The sequence below is a fragment of the Schistocerca serialis genome, chromosome 9 (genome assembly GCF_023864345.2).
Source record: "Schistocerca serialis cubense isolate TAMUIC-IGC-003099 chromosome 9, iqSchSeri2.2, whole genome shotgun sequence".
Classification (NCBI taxonomy): Eukaryota; Metazoa; Arthropoda; class Insecta; order Orthoptera; family Acrididae; genus Schistocerca; species Schistocerca serialis.
This window is the reverse complement of record NC_064646.1, coordinates 264,379,150-264,392,675: the sequence shown is the minus strand read 5'-3', so window position 1 is coordinate 264,392,675 and position 13,526 is coordinate 264,379,150. Positions and strand designations below refer to the sequence as shown.

Below are 13,526 nucleotides of genomic sequence, written 5' to 3'. Positions count from 1 at the left end.
CATAATACTCAGCGAAAACATCAGAAGTAAGAAACCTTAAACATTTTGTATCTGATTCAGATCTTGTTAAACACTCGAAAAATTTCGAACATTTCGGCATTCCGGCAACAGTCAAATTCACACTTCCTTCTCTAAAGTTCAAAATTGCCTTATGTGTGTTAAGAAACTCCATACCTAATATAATTTGTGTACTAAGTAATGGAACAATAATAAAATTAGCAGAAAATTCGTATCCTTAACAAATGAAATTTAATTTGGTCTGTTGTTTGACTTCCACACTTTTTCCAGAAATAGCTCCTCGAATTGTAGTTTTAGAAACAGGTAACACAGGACAAGCAATAGTTCTTACATATATACGAAAAACTGATTCACTAATAACATTCAATGGGCTCCCAGAATCTAAAACTGCAGTGAACTTATTCTTACCCACACATACTTCAATAACAGGATGTAAAAATGCGTCTACATTATGTTCCTTTTCGTCTAGCAAAATGTCTCTCATGTCTTCCAGGCGTACGTAGCGTAAAGTCGTAGTGTCATTACTTTCTGAGCCGTCTATATTGCTGCCAGAAGCCGAAGCTACAAGTTATTGTCGATTATTTGCGTCACGTCTTTGAGTATTCGCGTCATTTCGCGGATCAATTTCTACGATTTGCACTTGTCTCTCTGAATTTCTGTCACGCGGAGGGTGCCAATTAGGTCCCTCCTGTCTGTTACATGTAAATTCTTGGTTGTGTCTGTTATTAAAATTTCTGTTTTCCTGGCTATCTGCACGACTACTTCTTGTGTAATTTCGACTGTCACTTCTGAAATTATTGTTATATCTACTACCCTGGTTATTTCTGTAGTAAGAATTCCTATTATCGTATGAATAATTTCTGTCTTGATGATACCGATTACTGTTTCCGTATGATTGATCATTCCGGTAGGAGTTCCCGTTGTTATAACTGTCTGTGTAATTTCTGTTAGAACGTCTGTTATTGTCATAAGGCTGGTATCTATTGTCCTGTCTGTTACGTCTGTCATTCTCAAAATTACCCATATAACGTCCGTTCCGATCATTATCCTTTTTCTCTGAAAATCTATTGTAGTTACTGTTACTGAAAAAATTGCAAGAAGTCCCGTCGTCGTTGTCATACTCAAGTTCTTGTAGCAACGTCTTAAAAGTCTCAATGTCGTCTTTACATCTTCCGGCTAAAGCAATTTGTCTTATCGATTGTGGAAGCTTAGTTAAACAAATGCGAATTAATTCAGTCGGGCTATAAGGGTTGGAAAGGAACTGATTCTTTCGAATCATGTCTTCAAAGTATTCTGCTGGCGTGCGGAACTCAGACTGTTTAAAATTACGCTGCATAATAAGACTATGTTTGACTCTGTCTTGCGTGTTTTCGGACCAATATACCGATAGAAATTCATGATAAAAATCATTTATATTATTACAATCTCTAATAAGTGCGCGCATCCGCGTCGCCGGTTCGTTTTCTAAATATCCACACATAAATTCCAGTTTGTGACTTAGTGGCCAATTTGGTGGAAGTACGTACATAAATTGATCTGACCATGAACATGGATGTGTGTCGTTCTTAGAATTGCGAAAGATCTTAAATTTCCGAACAGTTAAGAAGTGTTTATAATCGAAGTTTTCTCCTCGTGGCGACAAAGACCTACCGCGTCTGCCCCAGTCCGAATGTCGATTATTGTCAAGTTCGCGCGCCTGGCGCTCTCTTGTTGCATCCCGTAAATGAAACAAATTATTTTCTTCAAACCCTTCTGCTATCTGTGATTCTAAATTTCTTCTGCTGTCTTTTCCTACGATTTCGCCTTCAATTTGTTTGACTTGCTTTTGTAATGCCTCAAATTCCCTTTTAACGCGTTCATTAAATTTTCCCTGATTGTCAACATGCTTATTTATGTTCTTGTACTCTTCGGTTTCTGCAAAGGGCAATGGAGCTGTATCATTTGAATCTCTGTCCCCATTTAAACTAAGACTTGTCAATTTATCTGCAATCTCCTCAACTCTTTCCGATAAGTCACCTAATTGTTCTTTCTGTTTATTTACGTCTTCCGTAAGTGTCGCGACTCGGGTTTCAGTATTGACACATTTAGTAGTTAACTGTTCATATTGTTGTGTTAGGTTATTTATTCTGTCATTTGGTACGGATTCCTCGATTCTTTCAAGTATTTCTTCCTTATCATGTGCACGTTGTAAATTTAACTCTGAAAACTTTTGTACTATCACGCGATCTCTTTCTTCCTGTTCTCTATCCTGTTCCTTTTGTCTGATTTCTATTGAAATTAATCTATTATTGTGAGCATTCAAAATCGGTTGTACTTCTTCTCTAATTTCTTTTTTTAATTCATCTTTCATGTTTTTGAAACATGTCCCTATTCGTGAGTCTAACCGTGTTTCCATTGTTTCCATATCTGTTTTTAATTGTTCCTATTTGTGAGTCTAACCGTGTTGCCAAAGTTCCCATATCAGTTTCTAACCGTGATCCCAAATTTAATATTGCACTCATCAACTGCTCCATGTTAACTTGTTCGAAATTCTTTTCGCCCCTAACATTTCCCGTAAAACTAACTTCTTTCGACATAGCCGTAAAGCTATCTGTGTTCGATACTATTCCAGAATCTTCTGTCGTTAATCTCGAATTCTGAAAATTTTTTGATTGTAAAAAATTTTGAACTGGTTCCGGACTACTTTCCCGACTTATTAAATTGTTTTCTACTTCATTATTCATCATACTATTCTCATGTGTTGGCGAGTTCGCCATGTTAACAATTTCGTCATTCTCACTATTCATCATTTTTGCCTTTTTCATCGACCGCGTAATCATTTACAAAACATACAAAACTCTTCACTATACGAAAATTACACACAATATAACACTTAACCACCAGCAATACCAATCACACGAAATGCTTCCCGACAAACACGCCCAACGAACAATTAAAACCTTCACAATTGCACAAAATTGTCAGACCTGTACACAAGACATCAAAAATAAAATTCTGCAAAAATACCATTAGAAGAATGACAAGACAACTACAAATGTTCAGTTAGCAGATCTACACATGCAATATTCTATTACTACAAATTACTAAAACAATACTACTGTCTGCTATTTTTACTATCAGAAGAATTCCAAGGGACGATCCGAAGCAGCGGTCGCCACGTGCATGGTGGCTTAATTAAATAAAATGCAAATATTTTTAGTAGCTGTATGTACGATTACGCAGTCTCGTAACCGGTTGGCCCTGATTAGTATTTGTACGCAATCTGACTGCATAGAACAACAACAAAGAATGAAAGAAAATTTCCGTTAACACAATTAATTAATGAAGTCCCCAGCAACTACACTCCTGGAAATGGAAAAAAGAACACATTGACACCGGTGTGTCAGACCCACCATACTTGCTCCGGACACTGCGAGGGGGCTGTACAAGCAATGATCACACGCACGGCACAGCGGAGACACACCAGGAACCGCGGTGTTGGCCGTCGAATGGCGCTAGCTGCGCAGCATTTGTGCACCGCCGCCGTCAGTGTCAGCCAGCTTGCCGTGGCATACGGAGCTCCATCGCAGTCTTTAACACTGGTAGCATGCCGCGACAGCGTGGACGTGAACCGTATGTGCAGTTGACGGACTTTGAGCGAGGGCGTATAGTGGGCATGCGGGAGGCCGGGTGGACGTACCGCCGAATTGCTCAACACGTGGGGCGTGAGGTCTCCACAGTACATCGATGTTGTCGCCAGTGGTCGGCGGAAGGTGCACGTGCCCGTCGACCTGGGACCGGACCGCAGCGACGCACGGATGCACGCCAAGACCGTAGGATCCTACGCAGTGCCGTAGGGGACCGCACCGCCACTTCCCAGCAAATTAGGGACACTGTTGCTCCTGGGGTATCGGCGAGGACCATTCGCAACCGTCTCCATGAAGCTGGGCTACGGTCCCGCACACCGTTAGGCCGTCTTCCGCTCACGCCCCAACATCGTGCAGCCCGCCTCCAGTGGTGTCGCGACAGGCGTGAATGGAGGGACGAATGGAGACGTGTCGTCTTCAGCGATGAGAGTCGCTTCTGCCTTGGTGCCAATGATGGTCGTATGCGTGTTTGGCGCCGTGCAGGTGAGCGCCACAATCAGGACTGCATACGACCGAGGCACACAGGGCCAACACCCGGCATCATGGTGTGGGGAGCGATCTCCTACACTGGCCGTACACCACTGGTGATCGTCGAGGGGACACTGAATAGTGCACGGTACATCCAAATCGTCATCGAACCCATCGTTCTACCATTCCTAGACCGGCAAGGGAACTTGCTGTTCCAACAGGGCAATGCACGTCCGCATGTATCCCGTGCCACCCAACGTGCTCTAGAAGGTGTAAGTCAACTACCCTGGCCAGCAAGATCTCCGGATCTGTCCCCCATTGAGCATGTTTCGGACTGGATGAAGCGTCGTCTCACGCGGTCCGCACGTCCAGCACGAACGCTGGTCCAGCTGAGGCGCCAGGTGGAAATGGCATGGCAAGCCGTTCCACAGGGCTACATCCAGCGTCTCTACGATCGTCTCCATGGGAGAATAGCAGCCTGCATTGCTGCGAAAGGTGGATATACACTGTACTAGTGCCGACATTGTGCATGCTCTGTTGCCTGTGTCTATGTGCCTGTGGTTCTGTCAGTGTGATCATGTGATGTATCTGACCCCAGGAATGTGTCAATAAAGTTTCCCCTTCCTGGGACAATGAATTCACGGTGTTCTTATTTCAATTTCCAGGAGTGTATAAAACCTACGAAACAACAAAACACAAGTGTAACTGTTCTGTATGTGGAAGTGTGACTCAACATACACATCTGGCACGGTTCTTCCTCAATACGACAAGATGCTTTAAATCACCATTTACACTGAAGTAATTAAAAAAAACAGTAATACTATAATTGCACATACAAACCAGAATTACACTCTAATACATTAACACAAGCCAGATGCTTTGTTGGCTGAACCTGTGACAAGAGACGTTGTTAGCTAGGACATTTGAAATAAAAAATAAAAAAATGTTTTTTTTTACCTTCATATATATTGACTAAAAATCCACTCTGCTCATTACAACATCTCCATTCGAACAACATCTGCTGTCTAGCCCATCAAAACAACTGCACACGACATGGCCTCAAAAAGTACAGCTATCAACATCCTCTCAGCAAAGCACTAACCACCACCACTTCTGGACAAGCATTGCCAGTGGAGGCGGCGGAATAAAACTCTTTGGCGCAATCTCTGGCGCTGTGGCTCAGTGTAGCCACCTTTCAGTGGCCATCTACAAAAATTTGTAAATAACAAATATCTCTACTGAATAATTCCTCTTTGGTATGAAATTGATGAGGAGAGGAATCTTTAAGCTACATTTCGATATATTTCGTATATTTGTAAGACATTTTATTTCCATGGGTTGTGTGTCAGAGAATTACATAAATGGGTATTTCACATCTATGTGCGCCAAATTTAGATTCATTAAATGCAGTTCATTTTTCCTTCCATTGTAGATCTTGTGAATATCTCTATTACTCTCAAACCTAGATGAATTGTTGATAGCAAATTTAATAAGCGAACAAACGTACTGTGAGACTGTCGTTAATATTCACTCCTGGTTAAAAAGACACCTGCAACACGTAAGTGTGTGAGCTCCACACGTAATCGTTCAGGGTGCAGCGACTGTAACCAATGGATGCTGTTAAAAATACAGCGATGAGCCAAAACTTTGTAGTCATAAGTCCACCTGGCCTTTATGGCCACGATATAAAGGTAGTTCACTATTATCTTCCTCAAATCACTGTAGCACAATTCTGGCTTTGGAACAGGTTCAATTATCCTTTTCGGAGAGGAGGAGATTTGTGTTTAACGTCCCGTCGACAACGAGGTCATTAGAGACGGAGCACTAGCTAGGATTAGGGAAGGATGGAAAGGGAAGTCGGCCGTGCCCTTTCAAAAGAGCCATCCCGGCATTTGCCTGAAGCTACGGAAATCACGGGAAACTAAATCAGGATGGCCGGACGCGGGTTTGAAGCGTCGTCCTTCCGAATGAGAGTCCAGTTTGCTAACCACTGCGGCACCTCGCTCGGTCCTTGTGAATACTTGAAGCATCAAGGTGGTCCGCAATATTGTCCACGAAGTCTACAGTTGCCTTAGTGCCTTCGAATACTACCACATGTCCCATGGAAGAAAAGGTGTGTGTCTTCCACAGCTTGATACTACCACCCACCAACCGGCGCACTGGTGCGGTACATTTCTTGAGCAACCGTTCGTCTGGATGATTTCGTGGGCACGACCATCGACGTGGTGTAACAGGAAATGTGATTCATCCGACGGTGTGACTAGGTTCCACTGATTCAAGGTCCATTCTCGATGATGCTGTGCCCGCTGAAATCGGAGTTGACGCAGTCGGTAGGTCCACATAATTCGCATGTTGTGTGGAGAGGCATGTACGTCCAACACCTTGTCTGATAGTGGTTTCACCGTCCTTCGACCACTTTGTTTAGATGCTCACAAGAACAGATAACCAGCTTCGCCACAACAGCACTTCCTGCTCGCTTAACCTTACACTTGAGCACAGTTCCTTATGGCATCCACGTGCTCTGGATGAATGCTCTTAGTACTTACATATGAAGGCCGTTCAAAAAGTTTTGCACAGTCGTCTCTATTTTTTTTATTTTTTTGCAGGAGGAGAATGAAGTTTTTTGTGAACATACGTGGAACATTTAGCTGTAAGTTGTGAGCCGTGCTGCAGCTCGCGTTGGTGCGGTTTGTAGGGTTCTGCCCTCTGTTGAAGGCCAGGCAGTATCGTTTAGTTGGCGTGGTTGCGGTTGTTTGTCTTCTTCTCGTGTTGCTGGCGCCACTCGGTTTCGCAAGCATTGCCCGTCCGCTAGTGGCAGCAATGATGGTTATCGATATGTAGTAACTGTTGGCGTATCTCTGGGATGACGTCGTTGTTTCTCCAGGTCGTGTGAGTGGGTCAGTTCGGTTGGGGACTCAGGTGAAGCCAGGTGTGCACAGTGACAGAACACGCCGGGACCGCTGGCGGCACGCATGGACTACCAGATGGAAGGGCTGTGGTCACGAGGGTGCACGACCTCGTCGTAAACCGGATCCAGCAAGCCTTAAGGTGAGTACATTTCAATCCGAGTGGAGAAACCTCCATCATTGTGTTATCTCGCGATTCTCCAGTGACTTGGGTTCGTATTGCTGCTCGTAATGCCGCCGAGGCGAAGAGCAGCGAGTGGAGTGCTTTCTACTCTGGTGGTAGTGGTTCCTTTCTCGTTCTGGGCGTTCTAAACACAGTATTCTCGGGACGTAGTGCAGACAGCCGGTTCCGGCTTTGGCGTATTGTTCCATCGTTGCATTTGGTTTATCAGACGTCAGGTAGCTTCAGCAAGATTATCATTAGTCATTCGTTAGACTGCCACTAGTCTGAGTTACCATCTTGGGAAATGAATGCAACTCTAGGCTGCCTATCTCATGGCTCGCGAAAGTGTCTGCTGTCGGATCTTCTCAGACGTCGATTCTTGGGCACCGTCTGTGGCCCCTTGTGTTACAAAGTTTACCATCATCTTATTCCACCCGTTTGGTGATCAGTTGCTTGTTTTTTAAATTAACCTTTGCTATTGTATTTGCCGTTTTACAGCAAGTTTCTAAATTATTTATATTATTGCCGTTCCTGGTGTGTAAGGCCTTCAGCCGTGATTATGGTCATTTGTCTTAAAATTCTAATTTGGTATTTATATTTTATCAATAAGCCTTAAAACCTTATTTTCTGTCATTCCTGGTGTCTGATGCTTTCTGTTGTGTTGGTGGTGACTTACCTTTAATATTTCAATACCTATAAGTTGCAAATTGCAGCCGGGCGTGGTGGCCGAGCGGTTCTAGGCGCTACAGTCTGGAACCGCGCGACCCCTACGGCCACAGGTTCGAATCCTGCTTCGGGCATGGATGTGTGTGATGTCCGGTTAGTTAGGTTTAAGTAGTTCTAAGTTCTAGGGGGCTGATGACCTCAGAAGTTAAGTCCCACAGTGTTCAGAGCAATTTTTTTTTTTTTGTAGATTTGCAGCGAATTCTTAAACAATTCTTAATTTATTGCCATTCTAGGTGTGTAAGGCCTTCAGCCGTGATTGTGGTCACGTGCCTTAAAATTCCAATTTGGTATTTGTATTTACGCAGTAAGCCTTTAAAATCTTATTTAGTGCCATTCCTGGCTTCTGGTGCCTTCTGCTGTGTTTGTGGCTACTTGCCTTTAATATTTCAATACCTGTAATTTGTAAGTTGCAGCGAGTTTTACACAATTCTTAATTTATTGCCATTCTTGGCTTGTAAGGCCTTCTGCCCAGATGACAGTGGCTTATTTTTAAAACATGGTCTGTTGTATCTGTATTTAATGGTGATTTGCTAAATTTTAGCTCACTGAAAACACTATCATTTACACAGTTGTTTATTCCTTCATTAATAACGTGTGGTATTTTATTTATTGTTAAGTCTGGAATTACTAGTTTAAAGTGAATTGTATGTAACTGTTAAAAGGCAATCGATAGTAACTGATCACGGCGCTGTCCACAATCGTAACCGAATCCTGCCTTCAGTTGACTACCCGGTCTCAAGTTGGTATATAAAAGTATATTCTTTTATTTACAGGTGAGCCGTAATGGACCGTGAAGTAGATGTCAGGTTGCGACAACGGTCGGTGATGGAGATCCTCTTCAAGACCGGCGATGACTGTGCCACATCGATTCACAGGAAGTTGCTCCCTGTTTATGGGGAGGACACAGTGGATGGCAGCAGTATCCATCGGTGGCTGCAGAGGTTTAAAGAAGGAGATTTCTCTCTACTGGACAATCCACGATGCGCTAGACCATCGACAGCAGTGAGTGATGTGAATAAGGTGACTTTTTGGAACCTGGCTCCACAATTAACCGGGACCGTTACTGTTTGCTACTGGACAAGCTGCGACGTGCCATCAAGACCCACAGACCACAGCTTCAGGGTCAACTCATCAGACTACACCATGACAACGCCAAACCCCATACAGCCCTTTTGTCGCAGGAGAAAATCAGGAAAATGGGTTGGAAAATTGTTCCTCATCCTTCCTACAGTCCGGACTTGGCTCCGTCTGATTTTTACCTCTTTGGTCGTCTGAAGGCCCACCTGCGTGGTAAAACTTATTGAGAAAGACCTTATTTCCTGTGTCGAGCGATGGTGTAAAAGTCAGTCCCCATAATTTTACCAAAGTGCGTTTACATCATGGAAAGAACGTTGGGCCAGATGCGTCACAGCTGATGGAGGCTACATTGAGTAGGCTCAGTGTACAGCTAAATGTTCCAAGTATGTACACAAAAAATTAAAAAAAATGGTTCAAATGGCTCTGAGCACTATGGGACTTAACTTCTGATGTCATCAGTGCCCTAGAACTTAGAACTACTTAAACCTAACTAACCGAAGGACATCACACACATCCATGCCCGAGGCAGGATTCGAACCTGCGACCGTAGCGGTCGCGCTGCTCCAGACTGAAGCGCCTAGAACCGCTCGGCCACACGGCCGGCCAAAAAATTTCATTCTCCTCCTGCAAAAAATAAAAAAAAATAGAGACGACTGTGCAAAACTTTCTGAACGCACTTCATCTCGACTGTTGAGGCATCTACGTTACCTGACGACGGAACTATGTAGTCCTGACGTGCATTGTACATAAACTGAATATTAAAATAAATTGTGTGATTCATCTGTACGAAAACAGACACATCAAACATTTGAAAAAATCCTTTATGGACGTCCTGACCCCAACTGACAGTTTTTCGGTTGTATTTTTCAGGAGATGGGAAGTTTATCATAAGAAAGAAACAGGCTGAGTCTAATAAAGTAGAAATTACATCCTGTTAAGAGTTATAAGGACAAGGTCAGTCCGCCAGTATTTAAAAACTTAACTCCGTCCTAACAGGCCATGAAGGCCGAACGGTACCGACCGACCGCCGCGTCATTCTCTACCCACAGGCGTCTGGATGCGGATCTGGAGGGGCACGTGGTCGGCACAACGCTCTCCCAGCCCTTGTCATTTTTTGCTACCGGAATCGCTACTTCCCAATCAAGTAACTCCTCAATTGGCCTCACAAGGGTTGAGTGCACCCCGCTTGCCAACAGCGCTCGGCAGACCGGATGGTCACCCATCCAAGTGCTAACCCAGCCCGACAGCGCTTAATTTCGGTGATCTGACGGAAACCGGTGTTACCACAGCGGCAAAGCCGTTGGCTCGCCAATGTTTACTCCATATAATAATCGAAATTTTTAGTGATCAGAGAAAACTGCTACAGTATTCACAGAATCATTGAAAGGCAGCCAGTGACCGATAGCTTTGAAGTTCCACAGTCAAACGCGAACAGTTAACTTCTTTAAGGAAGCCATTCTCCTGCGTTTCCAATTGTTTTATTTATAAATAAATTTCATAATTTAGCGATCTGCTAATACTCTTTCCCTCCTCCTTGGGCATTATGAAGCTACATCAAACTAAACATTTTAATGTAGACTGCATGATATGTTCTGCACATCTGTGTAGAGGAAGCTGTATGTGATGGCGTGCTTAGCAGTGGTGTCCCATTACCATACTAGTGTGGCGCTCTAACTATTCGCAGGCGACCTATTGAATTGTCTTGTACTTTCTGTCTTCACACATTCCTGATACTGGACACGCACAGATTCTTACGTCCGGTCCAGGTGAGATCATCCGCGCTGAATGCGCAGTGGGTAACTGAAATGACGATGCTGACTAATAATCCGCGTCTGACTGTGTAAAATTAAACTTCGTCCCCTCAGAAGGAATTATTTGGCACTGTTCGCAGTTATTTTGGATTGAAATAATTCCGCTCACTCTATTAAACTTCAAAACCAGCAATCACGGCAGTATTCTATTACTTCAACAAACTTCACACTACGAATCACAAGATTATAATCGTTGCAACGAATTCTTTCATATATTCTGAAGAAAAAAAACAGATACATTGAAAACTCCGTACTTTCCTTCTTCCCTAATTCAAATTTCCGATATCAGTTCAACAAAAGCCTGCTTGTCGCAAAATATAGCATTACGTCAATCGATTACGAATACATGAATAAGTCTGCCAGATAATTTCATCTTTCGCAGCCCTGTGGTTACTGTGTGCTCGTTACAATGAACAGAATTCTGCAACACATTTTCACCAGCATTAGCACAAATGCATTATCCGTTTGCAGTTTCGCTTGGCTGCTTAAGCAATATAGTTTTGTAAATGCACTTATTTTTATGATGTGCTCGAGGATTAAAATTACGCACTTACAGTCGTCATGGGTGAACCGTCATAGTAGGTGTCGTCCAGAAATCTCAGATATGACGTCTGTGTCTAAAATTAAAAAAAAAAAAAAAACGCAACCCTTATGCGGCTTTGCCACCTTTACAGCACACAATACATGAGCAAACGTTACTGCAGCTATTACAATGAAATCACACATGGCATGGTCGGTGTTTTAAAATCAAAAACATGGATGAAATATGCTTGGAAGAAATTTTGTGGCAGAGATCGACCGGTTGAACTACAGCTTTTATTGCTGCCGACACAGACAAATATTCGTCTGGACGTAGACAGCTGTGTCTCTTACAACATCTCCCACAATTGTTCTGTTTTATCAGCGACACAGTCTGGAACCGCGCGACCACTACGGTCGCTGGTTCGAATCCTGCCTCGGGCATGGATATGTGTGATGTCCTTACGTTAGTTAGGTTTAAGTAGTTCTAAGTCTAGGGGACTGATGACCTCAGATGTTAAGTCCCATACTGCTCAGAGCCATTTGAATTTTTGTTTTATACCGATGCCCTTTTTCAGAAGCAAATACTTAAGCAAGACTCTTCAGAGAATAATTTTGTTGGTTACATTGGATAATCAGTTATTAGTATTCTCCTTGCGAAAACATTTAGCCCGTTTATTACACAATTAGAGAAGCTATGTTCAAGTCCTAACTTGTTGCCTAGCGTAGGTTTGATAAGTATATAACAAAGGAGGTAATGAGGAATGACAAGTAGTAACATTCGATTAATCCTGCGATAGCAGAAACTTTTTCAGCCTTTCCAGGATAATGTAAAAGAAGGAACAGACAAAAATTGAAAGGAACTCGTGTGCTTGCATATACTGCTTGACAATTGCTAAGGAATAGCCGTTGTTGGACAGGAATGGTAAAAGGCAATGATGGACGACAATAAACACAGTCCATGTGTTACAGAGGTGGAGTGGTATACTTATAACGAAAAATGTTACAGACTCCACTACATGGGAAAGCAGGATAACAGACGTGAGTAACCGTTAATGTTTGGCACAGGTTAGACCCACAACATGAAGTTCGATATCGGACTCTCAGTGAGGAATACGTCGTTCTCGGGCACTAAAGCACATTTTTCACCTGTTATTCATGCTGGCTACCACACTGTTCGAGAGTCTGTGTGATATTGTCCCATTCCTCATTCAATGCGCTTTTCAGTTCTTTCACGGTTCGGGGAGGAGGTTTTCGTTGAGAAACACGTCTGCCAAGAGCATGCTAGGTATGCTGAGTAGGGTTTAGGTTCGGGGAGTACGCACACCACTATACAGGGTAATTACAAATGATTGAAGCGATTTCACAGCTCTACAATAACTTTATTATTTGAGATATTTTCACAATGCTTTGCACACACATACAAAAACTCAAAAAGTTTTTTTAGGCATTCACAAATGTTCGATATGTGCCCCTTTAGCGATTCGGCAGACATCAAGCTGATAATCAAGTTCCTCCCACACTCGGCGCAGCATGTCCCCATCAATGAGTTCGAAAGCATCGTTGATGCGAGCTCGCAGTTCTGGCACGTTTCTTGGTAGAGGAGGTTTAAACACTGAATCTTTCACATAACCCCACAGAAAGAAATCGCATGGGATTAAGTCGGGAGAGCGTGGAAGCCATGACATGAATTGCTGATCATGATCTCCACCACGACCGATCCATCGGTTTTCCAATCTCCTGTTTAAGAAATGCCGAACATCATGATGGAAGTGCGGTGGAGCACCATCCTGTTGAAAGATGAAGTCGGCGCTGTCGGTCTCCAGTTGTGGCATGAGCCAATTTTCCAGCACGTCCAGATACACATGTCCTGTAACGTTTTTTTCGCAGAAGAAAAAGGGGCCGTAAACTTTAAACCGTGAGATTGCACAAAACACGTTAACTTTTGGTGAATTGCGAATTTGCTGCACGAATACGTGAGGATTCTCTACCGCCCAGATTCGCACATTGTGTCTGTTCACTTCACCATTAAGAAAAAATGTTGCTTCATCACTGAAAACAAGTTTCGCACTGAACGCATCCTCTTCCATGAGCTGTTGCAACCGCGCCGAAAATCCAAAGCGTTTGACTTTGTCATCGGGTGTCTGAGCTTGTAGCAATTGTAAACAGTAAGGCTTCTGCTTTAGCCTTTTCCGTAAGATTTTCCAGACCG

At 43.3% G+C, this 13,526-nt stretch overlaps 1 protein-coding gene and 1 pseudogene across 1 annotated transcript in view; one reads left to right on the top strand and one right to left on the bottom strand.

The window, feature by feature from the left end:
- The window catches only part of LOC126419531 (uncharacterized), a 168,526-nt gene that overhangs the window by 54,985 nt on the left and 100,015 nt on the right, over positions 1 to 13,526 (top strand). The window lies entirely within an intron of this gene.
- LOC126420116 (5S ribosomal RNA) lies at positions 10,172 to 10,289 on the bottom strand (annotated as a pseudogene).